Here is a 14,108-nt window from a genome sequence, read left to right as displayed (position 1 = left end):
TTTTCTCATATTTGTCTTTCATCATATCAACACATTTCCATTTTGGAAAATAAATGTCATGTTGCAAAACATTCTGCTGAAACAGTCCAGAATCTGGGGACAGATAGTTATAACACTGTTTCTGAAGGGGTGCTAGGGATCATTTTGCAATACAAAACTCATTCAACAAAGTTTTTTCCAATTCAATAACATGTCCCAGCCAAACAATGAGAAGTGCTGGATTGGGACGTACACCGTACGAATATCACTGTTTAGGTCCTAATGACAAGATCTCACATCAAGAAAAAGTAAACTGACACTCTCCCCATTAAAAGTGAACTTTGACTCATCGTTACGTTTCAATATGCTCGTCCATGACTGTGTTTGAACTCTTTAGCACTCTGGGCTGGTGCAGCAGTTGAGATAACGTGAGAAGCCTGGAGCCACAGCCCTCTGCTCAGACTGACTGATATGTCTTAGAGCTCTGTTGCGCTGGTTTATTCATCCATCTAAGTTCCCCAAAGTGGCTTCGACTCGGACATGTCAAAGTGCATCAACTAGTGTCAACAAAAAAAAAAAAAATCAAATGGAAGTCTGGTGTCTGATGCGTGCAGTCTGGTATTACAGAGTATACCTTTTTTTTCGGTCTTTACATTTCTGAGTCAGGACTACAATTCAGGCCTCTGTGTAGGTCAAGTGCATATTGAAAGTGTAATGATACATTATTTTATTTGTTTAAATATGAGTCATTAGATCGTCTGCTCTGCTGATGGTTATCGAGTAGGTCCTTGATCTATACATGATCATTATAATCATCACTGCACCATTTGCAGTTTAACTACAGAGAAGTACCAGTTATTTTGGTGAGAGGTAACACATTACACTCCAACACATCTGCTCTGTCGGAGTGTTAATTTATGGAGTGTAACTGGGTAAGAACAAGTCTCTATTATTGCCAAGAACAAGGACTCCTGACACTCCTGGCACCAAGTTAATGATGTCTTTTCTATGAGTCCAGATGGCGGCTAAAGACTCCCATAATAAAACAATAGCTTTAATCGCAGCACCGTCATTCAGAATGAGGTTAATCAGTCTGTTTGGGGTAGTGAAATAAAATACTGTTTGTCTGTGAGCGGCCCTGAACCAGAGCTTAAAGTCGATACAATAACCAGGCATTCAGGATTGGACCGGTCGGTTTGTTTACGGTACTGAAATAATGGAACTTGTGCAGTCTATGTGTGGTCCTGAACCCTAGCTTGAAACTACAATCCTTAATTGGTACATCCATTATTGGATTTATATACTGACTATACAAAACATTATACAAAACATCAGCCCATCACATAGACTGACCAGGTAAAAGCTATGATCCCTTATTGATGTTAAATCCCCTTCAGTCAGAGTAGATGAAGGGGAAGAGAAAAGTTAAAGAAGGATTTTTAAGCCTTGAGACAATTGAGACATGGATTGTGTATGTGTGCCATTCAGAGGGTGAATGGGCAAGACAACATATTTAAGTGCCTTTGACAGGGGTATGGTAGAAGGTGCTAGGTGCACCGGTTTGAGTGTGTCAAGAACTGCAACGCTGCTGTGTTTTTCACCCTCTAGTTTCCAATTTGTATCAATAACGGTCCACTATCCAAAGGACATCAAGCCAACTTGACACAAGCAGCATACCACCCTGCATCCCACTGCTGGCTTATCTCTCAAGCTAAGTAGGGTTGGTCCCTGAATGGGAGACCATATGCTATTGGAGGGCCAGTAGGAGGCACTCTTTCCCCCAATCTAAAAAAAGTTCCCATGGCACTTACCGTAGGGGTGAGTGTTAACCCTGGTGTCCTGGCTAAATTCTCAATTTGGCCCTCATGGCCAACAAATAATCCCCAGCTTCCAATTGCCTTATTCCTCTCCCCTGTCACTATAGAGCCCCACAGTGAAGTGTTATAAAACCTAGTGGTCAAACAGGGAAATGGTTCCAATTGTTTTTACACCATTCTTTTTTCCCCATAGGGCATTTTAGAAGCACTTAAAATAAGGGCTGTATTTTGTGTAGAGAGTGGAGGAAAAGTACCCAATTGTTATACTTGAGTAAAAGTTAAAAATACCTTAATAGAAAATTACTCAAGTAAAAGTAAGTCACCCAGTAAAATACTACCTGAGTAAAAGTCTAAAAGTATTTGGTATTAAATATACTTTTGTATCAAAAGTAAAGTATGAATCATTTCACATTCATTATATTAAGCAAAACTGACGCCACAATCTTCTTGTATTTTTTTACATTTACGGATAGCCAGGGGCACACACCCACACTCAGACATAATTTACAAACAAAGCATTTGTGTTTAGTGATTCTGCCAGATAAGAGGCGGAAGGGATGACCAGGGATGTTCTCTTGATGTGTGTGAATTGGACCATTTTCCAGTCCTGTTAATAAGCATTCGAAATGTAACGAGTACTTTTGGGTGTCAGGGAAAATGTATGGAGTAAAAAGTACATTCTTTTGATTAGAAATGTAGTGGAGTCAAAGTAAAAGTTGTCAAAAATATAAATAGTAAAGTACAGATAACGACTTAAGCAGTACTTTAAAGTATTTTTACTCTAGTACTTTACACCACTGCGTGGAGGCTTACCCTGGTGTGAAGTTCTGATAACATGTATACCTTTTTCGTACAAGGTGACTTATACATTTACTCTCAAATTTGAAAATGCTAATTAGCATCAAAGTACACATCATGCAAGACTACAAATCCCTGCAGGCTCCTGCACGTCATCTCTAGCTGACACCTTTGCTAACAGGTGTTGTGTCAATACAAAATGTATCCATTTAAAGAAACGCTGCCAATTTATTCATGACTACATTTAGCTAACATTAGATAGTTCATCTAGAGATTCTTACCATTGGCTCGATTCAGCAGTCTCATCCAGATCATCATGGCATTTGTAGTTCTTTAGTTCTTTAGCAGCTATTTAAGATTTCATTTTGGTGGAGTAAATATAGGCAAATATATTTCTAAAAGTCACCTTGTCCTAGAGAGATTTCCACAGTTATCAAAACACCATGCCAGGGTAAGCCTACATGAAACACGGCATCATTAACTATAATCCCCTATGGAAAAAATGTATGGTGTATAAACAATTGGAATCATTTCCTTGTTTGACCACTAGTTTTTATTGGTATCATGATTCATACTGTGGTACTCTATACCCCAGACCGTTGCCGTAAATGAGAACGTGTTCTTAGTCAACTTACCTGGTAAAATAAGGGATACATTGTTTTTGTAATAATTGGAGTTAACATCCCTGTTGAATGCTTTTAACACCTTGTAGAGTCCATGCACCAATGAATTGAGGCTGTTCTGCGGTTCGATAGGCGGTGCAACTCAATATTTGGAAGGTGTTCCTAATGTTTTTACACTCAGTGTATATTAATGAAAAACAGTGGGGTCCGGAATTATTGCATCCCTTGATAAAAATAAGTAAACAAATACTATATAAATTAAATAATACAACTACTATGGTTTATTTTATGCTCCAAATTTGTTTTACAAATATATATTTTGTAATATAATATAAGTGCTCTGATACGATATTTTGTAAAACAATGAATGTGAACAACATATCTGCAATATATGTGTGTTAGCTAGCTAGCCAGTTTTAGAGAAATGATTCCATAACTTGTTCAAGTTAACTGTCAACATGCCAAAATTCCATTCAAACACTGCAATCAATCCACAGCAATACACTGGCTGAAATCAGTTGATGATAGGACTGAAATCAGTTGATAGACAAGTTGTAAATGCAACAAGTACTGACATTGTATCATATAATAGCACTTACAGCTTTCCAAGAAAACAAAATCTGATAAATGTATGGTATGTTTACATATATATATGTTTTTTAAATTTTAACTAGGCAAGTCAATTAAGAACAAATTTTTATTTACAATGACAGCCTACCGAAGAACAGTGGGTTAACTGCCTTGTTCAGGGGCAGAACGGCAGATGTTTACCTTGTCAGCTTGGGGATTCAATCCAGCAACCTTTCGGTTACTGCCCAAACGCTTTAACCACTAGGCTACCTGCCGCCCCATTTTAAATAATAATTCTACAGGAAAGTGTTGTAAAACCAGCATAAACTGAGTTGTAATTATATTACTGTCACGCCCTGGTCTGTTTCACCTGTTACACTTGCCTTTAAGTTTACCCTATACTGCCATTCATTCAAATTCAACTGGGATTTCTCCCTGACCAAGATGGTTGCCATTTTTTGCCCCATTATGGAACTTTGAGGGTTGACATATCCCTTCTAGTAATTTAATAGGATCTCTCTGATAACTACACTGCGACTTTTTCGAAAATGTTTTATAAGATTGGAGAACAGATTGGGAGGGATCTTAGAAACTTCCTCCATACAGAATCTTTCCAGATCCTTTGTCTATGCTTATGGACTGCCCTCTTCAGTCAAACCAAAGGATTTCAATGTGATTCAAGTAGTGATGTGTGCTTAGGTTGGTGGCTGGGTAGGCACTGGCTCTCAAAGCCAGATTTACTCACAAATAAACCTTACAACAAAATAAACCATACAACAGAGACAGTGCATGACCAAAAGTATATGGTCACTTGCTCGTCAAACATCTCATTCCAAAATCTTGGTCATTAATATGGAGTTGGTCCTCCCTTTGCTGCTGTAACAGCCTCCACTCTTCTGGGAAGGCTTTCCAATAGATGTTGGAACATTGCTGCGGCGACTTGCTTCCAATCAGCCACGAGCAATTGTGAGGTCGGGCACTGACGTTGAGGCCTGGCTCGCAGTCGGCGTTCCAGTTCATCCCAAAGGTGTTCGATGGGGTTGAAGTTAGGGCTCTGTGCAGGCCAGTCAAGTTCTTCCACACCGATTTTGACAAACCATTTCTGTATGGAACTCTTTGTGCATGGGGGCATTGTCATGCTGAAACAGGAAAAGGCCTTTCCCAAACTGTAGCCACAATATTTGAATCACGGAATCGTCTAGAATCTTATTGTATCCTGTTGCGCTACGATTTCCCTTCACTGGAACTAAGGGGCCAACCCGAACCATGAGAAACAGCCCCAGACCAATATTCTTCCTCCACCAAACTTTACAGTTGGCACCATGGTAGAGTTCTTCTGGCATCCGCCAAACCCAGATTTGTCTGTCGGACTGCCAGGGGGTGAAGCATGATAACTCCAGAGAACATGTTCCACTGCTCCAGAGTTCAATGGCGGCGAGCTTTACACCACTCTTTACACCACTCGGCCATGGGAACACATTTCATGAAGCTCCAGACGAACAGTTCTTGTGCTGTGTTTGCTTCCAGAGGCAGTTTGGAACTTGGTGTTGCAACCGAGAACAGACCATTTTTTTGTGCTTCAGCTCTCGCCGGTCCCGTTCTGTGAGCTTGTGTGGCCTACCACTTCGCGGCTGAGCCATTGTTGCTCCTAGATGTTTCCACTTCCCAATAACAGTACTTACAGCTGACAGGGGCAGTGGGAGACGCATCTCCAAGACCTCCTTTGGTTCCATTTTCACACTGACACAAAAAGTCACACACAAACAGTAGCTGGTAGCACAGTTGTCCCGCGCAGCACACATGTAGGCAGCTCCATCCATTAGGGCATCCAGCCGGTCAGAGTCCAGAATCCTACCGCATGAGTGTGCCCCCATGCAGCCACACAGGTAAAATCCCTGTTGTTAGTCGCAGCCATCTTGTAGAAGCCAAGGCTCAGGCCAGCATTGAGTGGTGGGAGAAGCCCCATTCCCATCACGTCCACGAAGCGAAAGTACATCATAGAGATTTGTCTGGATAGAAGGTTTTAATTGGTAATGACATTTCAGACAAGTGGACAGTCCAGTACGTACTCTTGGCCGACCTGACAGCTAGCAGTGAGGGAGATTGTGGTTGCACTTCATGAATAAAGTCACGCCTTGTTGAGCTCCTGTCTGCCGCCTCTGTCTGGTCTTAACTTTCATTATAGTTGACGATCCACTCTTCGAACCCTACAAACCACTCTGCTAACACAAGGGTGTCTCTGAGGGAGTGCCATATGCAAAAAATACATTTCCATTTCACCACAAACTGTGTAGGTTACACACTTGTACATGTGTGAAACAGGACAAATCTAAGCACCCCCTATTTGACCTTTGAAAAGGAAAATTACATTATTCCAACTTTGACTTTTTTGTTGCGGTCCAGTATTGTTTTTTCTAGCTAGCTAGCTCTGACCAGTTCAAGGGATGCGAGCCCTAAATTATGTAGACACACTTACCCCAGGTTTACCCACATAACATGTTTAGGCTCCATGCAATGAATTTAACTACTTCAAGCCAGGCAAAGCAGCGACACCTGCGCTGACCCTGTCCATTAACAGTGACTGGAGTCAGGAACTATTTGAATGGATGAATAAAATGGAAGGCTTTCTAAAGTCTTCGAACGCCAAGTTAATGAACAGATCTGTCATGTATTGTCATGTTGTGTGTTTCTGTCCTTTCCCTTCACCCTGTCTCCCTCTGCTGGTCGTTGTTAGGTTACCTTTTCTCCCCCTCTTTTCCCCAGCTGTGCCTTGTCTCCTCCTAACTACCCATTCACCCCGTTTCCCACCTGTTCCCTTTTTCCCTCTGATTAGGTCCCTATATCTCTCTCTGTTTTTGTTCCTGTCCTTGTCGGATTCTTGTTTGTTGTGTTTCATGCCTGAACCAGACTATCGTCCTGTTTGCTGTAACCTTGTCCTGTCCTGTCGGAATCTGCCGGTCTATCTGAGCCTACCTACGTTTGGTTATTAAAGAAGCTCTGTTTAAGTTAGTTCGCGTTTGGGTCCTCATTCACTCACCGTAACAGAAGAATCCGACCAAGAATGGACCCAGCGACTTCGGATCCTCTCCACTCAGCCGTCGAGATCCAGGGAGCGATGCTAGGCAGACACGAGCAGGAATTGTCTGCTGCTCGACATGCCGTTGAGACCCTGGCCACCCAAGTCTCCAACCTCACAGAACAGGTTCACCATCTCCGCCTCGATCCACCGGCCACTTCCAGGGCTTTCGAATCTCCGGAGCCCAGAATCAATAACCCGCCGTGTTACTCTGGGGAGCCCACTGAATGCCGCTCGTTCCTCACCCAGTGTGATATTGTGTTTTCTCTCCAGCCCAACACTTACGCCAGGAGCACTGCTCGTGTCGCCTACGTCATATCTCTCCTTACTGGACGGGCTCGTGAGTGGGGCACGGCAATCTGGGAGGCAAGGGCTGAGTGTACTAACCAGTATCAGGACTTTAAGGAGGAGATGATACGGGTTTTTGATCGATCTGTTTTTGGGGAGGAGGCTTCCAGGGCCCTGTCTTCCCTATGTCAAGGCAATCGATCCATAACTGACTACTCTATTGAGTTTCGCACTCTTGCTGCCTCCAGTGGCTGGAACGAGCCGGCTTTGCTCTCTCGTCTTCTGGAGGGTCTCCGCGCAGAGGTAAAGGATGAGATTCTCTCCCGGGAGGTTCCTTCCAGCGTGGATTCCTTGATTGAACTCGCTATTCGCATTGAGCGACGGGTTGATCTTCGTCACCGAGCTCGTGGAAAGGAGCTCGCGTTCTCCGTTGCCCCCCTCTCCGCATCACTACCATCTTCCTCTGCCGGCTCGGGAGCTGAGCCTATGCAGCTGGGAGGTATCCGCATCTCGACTAAGGAGAGGGAACGGAGAATCACCAACCGCCTCTGTCTCTATTGCGGTTCTGCTGGCCATTTTGTCACTTCATGTCCAGTAAAAGCCAGAGCTCATCAGTAAGCGGAGGGCTACTGGTGAGCGCTACTACTCCTGTCTCTCCTTCAAGATCCTGCACTACCTTGTCGGTCCATCTACGCTGGACCGGTTCGTCAGCTTCCTGCAGTGCCTTAATAGACTCTGGGGCCGAGGGCTGTTTTATGGACGAGACCTGGGCTCGGGAACATGACATTCCTCTCAGACAGTTAAGGGAGTCCACGGCCTTGTTCGCCCTGGATGGTAGTCCTCTCCCCAGGATTCAGCGTGAGACGCTACCTTTAACCCTCACTGTTTCTGGTAATCATAGCGAAACCATTTCTTTTTTGATTTTTCGTTCACCTTTTACACCTGTTGTTTTGGGCCATCCCTGGCTAGTTTGTCATAATCCTTCCATTAATTGGTCTAGTAATTCTATCCTCTCCTGGAACGTCTCTTGTCATGTGAAATGTTTAATGTCTGCTATCCCTCCTGTTTCCTCTGTCTCTTCTTCACAGGAGGAGCCTGGTGATTTGACAGGGGTGCCGGAGGAATATCACGATCTGCGCACGGTGTTCAGTCGGTCCAAGGCCACCTCTCTTCCTCCACACCGGTCGTATGATTGTAGTATTGATCTCCTTCCGGGAACCACTCCCCCCTGGGGTAGACTATACTCTCTGTCGGCTCCCGAACGTAAGGCTCTCGAGGATTATTTGTCTGTAGCTCTTGACGCCGGTACCATAGTCCCCTCCTCCTCTCCCGCCGGAGCGGGGTTTTTTTTTGTCAAGAAGAAGGACGGGTCTCTGCGCCCCTGCATAGATTATCGAGGGCTGAATGACATAACAGTTAAGAATCGTTATCCGCTTCCTCTTATGTCCTCAGCCTTCGAGATCCTGCAGGGAGCCAGGTTTTTCACTAAGTTGGACCTTCGTAACGCTTACCATCTCGTGCGCATCAGGGAGGGGGACGAGTGGAAGACGGCGTTTAACACTCCGTTAGGGCACTTTGAATACCGGGTTCTTCCTTTCGGCCTCGCTAACGCTCCAGCTGTCTTTCAGGCATTAGTCAATGATGTCCTGAGAGACATGCTGAACATCTTTGTTTTCGTTTACCTTGACGATATCCTGATTTTTTCACCGTCACTCCAGATTCATCTTCAGCACGTTCGACGTGTCCTCCAGCGCCTTTTAGAGAATTGTCTTTTTGTGAAGGCTGAGAAGTGCACTTTTCATGCCTCCTCCGTCACATTTCTCGGTTCTGTTATTTCCGCTGAAGGCATTAAGATGGATCCCGCTAAGGTTCAAGCTGTCATTGATTGGCCCGCCCCTAAGTCACGCGTCGAGCTGCAGCGCTTTCTCGGCTTCGCGAACTTCTATCGTCGTTTCATCCGTAATTTCGGTCAGGTGGCAGCTCCTCTCACAGCCCTTACTTCTGTCAAGACGTGCTTTAAGTGGTCCGTTTCCGCCCAGGGAGCTTTTGATCTCCTCAAGAATCGTTTTACATCCGCTCCTATCCTTGTTACACCTGACGTCTCTAGACAGTTCGTTGTCGAGGTTGACGCGTCAGAGGTGGGCGTGGGAGCCATTCTTTCTCAGCGCTCCCTCTCTGACGACAAGGTCCACCCATGCGCGTATTTTTCTCATCGCCTGTCCCCGTCGGAACGTAACTATGATGTGGGAAACCGCGAACTGCTCGCCATCCGGTTAGCCCTAGGCGAATGGCGACAGTGGTTGGAGGGGGCGACCGTTCCTTTTGTCGTTTGGACTGACCATAGGAACCTTGAGTACATCCGTTCTGCCAAACGACTTAATGCGCGTCAGGCGCGTTGGGCGCTGTTTTTCGCTCGTTTCGAGTTCGTGATTTCTTATCGTCCGGGCTCTAAGAACACCAAGCCTGATGCTTTATCTCGTCTCTTCAGTTCTTCAGTAGCCTCCACTGACCCCGAGGGGATTCTCCCTGAGGGGCGTGTTGTCGGGTTGACTGTCTGGGGAATTGAGAGGCAGGTAAAGCAAGCGCTCACTCACACTCCGTCGCCGCGCGCTTGTCCTAGGAACCTTCTTTTCGTTCCCGTTCCTACTCGTCTGGCCGTTCTTCAGTGGGCTCACTCTGCCAAGTTAGCCGGCCACCCTGGCGTTCGGGGTACGCTTGCTTCCATTCGCCAGCGTTTTTGGTGGCCCACCCGGGAGCATGACACGCGTCGTTTCGTGGCTGCTTGTTCGGTCTGCGCGCAGACTAAGTCCGGTAACTCCCCTCCTGCCGGCCGTCTCAGGCCGCTTCCCATTCCCTCTCTACCGTGGTCTCACATCGCCTTAGATTTTGTCACCGGACTGCCTTCGTCAGCGGGGAAGACTGTTATTCTTACGGTTGTCGATAGGTTCTCTAAGGCGGCTCATTTCATTCCCCTTGCTAAGCTTCCTTCTGCTAAAGAGACGGCACAAATCATCATCGAGAATGTTTTCAGAATTCATGGCCTTCCGTCAGACGTCGTTTCGGACAGAGGTCCGCAATTCACGTCTCAATTTTGGAGGGAGTTTTGCCGTTTGATTGGGGCTTCCGTCAGTCTCTCTTCCGGCTTTCACCCCCAGTCTAACGGTCAAGCAGAACGGGCCAATCAGACTATTGGTCGCATCTTACGCAGTCTTTCTTTTCGCAACCCTGCGTCTTGGTCAGAACAGCTCCCCTGGGCAGAATACGCCCACAACTCGCTTCCTTCGTCTGCGACCGGGCTATCTCCTTTTCAGAGTAGCCTCGGGTACCAGCCTCCGCTGTTCTCATCTCAGTTCGCCGAGTCCAGCGTCCCCTCCGCTCAGGCTTTTGTCCAACGTTGCGAGCGCACCTGGAAGAGGGTCAGGTCTGCACTTTGCCGTTATAGGACGCAGACTGTGAGGGCTGCTAATAAGCGTAGAACTAAGAGTCCTAGATATTGTCGCGGTCAGAGAGTTTGGCTCTCCACTCAGAACCTTCCCCTTAAGACGGCTTTTCGCAAGTTGACCCCGCGGTTCTTTGGTCCGTTCCGTATTTCTCGGGTCATTAATCCTGTCGCAGTTCGACTTCTTCTTCCGCGATACCTTCGTCGCGTCCACCCGGTCTTCCATGTCTCCTTTATTAAGCCCGTTCTTCGCGCCCCCGCTCGTCTTCCCCCCCCCCCCCCCCATCCTTGTCGAGGGCGCACCCATCTACAGGGTCCGCAGGATTTTGGACATGCGTCCTCGGGGCCGTGGTCACCAGTACCTCGTTGATTGGGAGGGGTACGGTCCTGAGGAGAGGAGTTGGGTTCCCTCTCGGGACGTGCTGGACCGTGCGCTGATCGAGGATTTCCTCCGTTGCCGCCAGGTTTCCTCCTCGAGTGCGCCAGGAGGCGCTCGGTGAGTGGGGGGGTACTGTCATGTATTGTCATGTTGTGTGTTTCTGTCCTTTCCCTTCACCCTGTCTCCCTCTGCTGGTCGTTGTTAGGTTACCTTTTCTCCCCCTCTTTTCCCCAGCTGTGCCTTGTCTCCTCCTAACTACCCATTCACCCCGTTTCCCACCTGTTCCCTTTTTCCCTCTGATTAGGTCCCTATATCTCTCTCTGTTTTTGTTCCTGTCCTTGTCGGATTCTTGTTTGTTGTGTTTCATGCCTGAACCAGACTATCGTCCTGTTTGCTGTAACCTTGTCCTGTCCTGTCGGAATCTGCCGGTCTATCTGAGCCTACCTACGTTTGGTTATTAAAGAAGCTCTGTTTAAGTTAGTTCGCGTTTGGGTCCTCATTCACTCACCGTAACAAGATCACTGCCCATTTCAAATCCCACCGTACCTTCTCCGCTGTGCAATCCGGTATCTGAGCTGGTCACGGGTGCACCAAAGCCATGCTCAAGGTACTAAACGATATCATAACTGCCACCGATAAAGTACTGTGCAGCCGTCTTCATCGACCTGGCCAAGGCTTTCGACTCTGTCAATCACTGTATTCTTATCAGCAGACACAACAACTATTTTCTCTGTATATATCAACAATGTCGCTCTTGCTGCGGGTGATTCCCTGATCCACCTCTACGCAGACAACACCATTCTGTATACATCTGGCCCTTCTTTGGACACTGTGTTAACTAACCTCCAAACGAGCTTCAATGCCATACAACACTCCTTCCGTGGCCTCCAGCTGCTCTTAAACGCTAGTAAAACCAAATGCATGCTTTTCAACCATTCGCTGCCCACACCCGCCCGCACGACTAGCATCACTACTCTGGACGGTTCTGACTTAGACTATGTGGACAACTAGAAATACCTAGGTGTCTGGCTAGACTGTAAACTCTCCTTCCAGACTCATATTATACATCTCCAATCCAAAATCAAATCTAGAATCGGCTTCCTATTTCACAACAAAGCCTCCTTCACTCACTCCGCCAAACATACCCTCGTAAAACTGACTGTCCTACCAATCATCGACTTCGGCGATGTCATTTACAAAATAGCTTCCAATACTCTACTCAGCAAACTGGATGCAGTCTATCACAGTGCCATCCGTGCCATCCATCTATCACTCAGTGTTCATTTGCTAAATTGTAATAACTCCGCTACTATGGCCCATTTATTGCCCTACCTCCTCACGCCATTTGCACACACTCTATATAGACTTTCTTTTTTTTCTATTGTGTTATTGACTGTACGCTTGTTTATTCCATGAGTAACTCTGTGTTGTTGTTTGTGTCACACTGGTTTGCTTTATCTTGGCCAGGTCGCAGTTGTAAATGAGAACTTGTTCTCAACTAGCCTACCTGGCTAAATAAATGTGAAATAAATCCAATTTAAAAATACTGAACGATTTCCACTAGATGGTCTAGCTGCAAAGTCAAAATTGGCTATATTGTAAAAATTCATGAAAGCAAAAATGTTAAGGTTAAGGTTAGCAGTGTGGTTAAGGTCAGGGTTACGGTTAGGTTTAGTTTTAAAATAAGATTTTATGATTTTGTGGCTGTGCCAGCTAGTGACCACTCTGCAGAGCTGCCTCCAGAACAAGATTCATGACAAAAAAATGCTAGATTCATGATGAAAAAAATACCCAGTGGAGGCAAAACAGCCCCATAATATTAAAAATTCACCATAATATTTTACAGTAAGGGTGCATGGCCAAAGAGATCTCTTTTCATTTAATCTGACCATATCACCGACTGGAGTTTGCTAAACGGCATTGGCACTTGGATTGAAACTGGTGATTTGGTCTTATGACACAAAAATAGAGGTCTTTGGCCACTCTCACCACCAGTGTGTTTAGCCTTTTGATAAAATAATGCATATCTATTTATGCTAGTGGAATAAGTGGTCTTGTAGGTATTGGTCTTGTAGGTCCTGAGCCATAGCTATGCTCTAATGCGATCCTGGGGGGCCCGGGGCCTTCCAGGGAACTGACAGCTTCACCATAAAATGATGCGGTTGCTCGCTGTATAATGAGCCAACCGATGGGCGCAGGTCAACACCAGGGAGTCAGGCTCTACTCAACATCAATTTGTTAATATGGACAACGTGTCTTTGGTTGCATCTTTGCTCGTCCTTTTTCCTCCCCCTCTCTCTCCGTCTCTCTCTCGCTTCATTCCTTTCCTTTCGCCTCTCCTCCTCCTTTGTTTTTCACGCACTATAATTTTGTCGTGTTATCACCACCAGCAGCAGGAGATGTCAACACACCGCTTTTAATCATTCTCAATCAGAAGGGCCCACGGTTAGCTTGACCCATTCCCTCTCTCTGTGGGGACAGACACACAAAATGAAGAGGAATGGAAACACACATGACCTTTATCAAGGACGGACTGAGAGGCACCGCTGCCGCCAAAGAGAGAGGATGAAGGGAAAGAGGGACGGACCAGCCTGCTAGAAAGCACTTTACGAAAAGAAAACCACTGGTGCGGTTAATCCAGAAAAAGAAGACGAAGGGAGAGAAAAGAGATGAGAAGGGGCCTGAAATCCGACTATGATGACTTTCATATATAGCCCAGCTGGTGGAAGTGCCAGAGCAGAGCCAGCGCAGTGTGTAGTTAGTTATTGGTTAAGGCCTTCTCTCTGCCTAAGATAGAATGCTATTCCAGCTAAAGGGATTTTAACTGAAGAGGAGTGTGTGTGTGTTTATTAGGCCAAAGATTACACTGAATGCTGCTGTCGACAAGAGGATATTAAAGAGGAGAGCAGAGTGTGTTATAGCTGCAGGACCCAGTGTTTAATTACAAAGCAAACAGCCACAGTAAGACTCTTGTACCCTAACTACTCATGTATTTCTTTGTCGCTTGGGCATTTTTATGAGATTCCGAATTCAGCAACTTTGAACAATTAAACAGCCATTATTAAATGTTAAATTGATTCCTCATTTCAATATATGAAAACGAAAAAGGGATTTTCTACCATCCCACTACATTGTTGGA

This window comes from Oncorhynchus mykiss, chromosome 8 (genome assembly GCF_057628025.1).
Source record: "Oncorhynchus mykiss isolate SJ-2025 chromosome 8, ASM5762802v1, whole genome shotgun sequence".
NCBI lineage: Eukaryota > Metazoa > Chordata > Actinopteri > Salmoniformes > Salmonidae > Oncorhynchus > Oncorhynchus mykiss.
The sequence above is the reverse complement of the archived record's forward strand: the minus strand, read 5'-3'. Positions refer to the sequence as shown.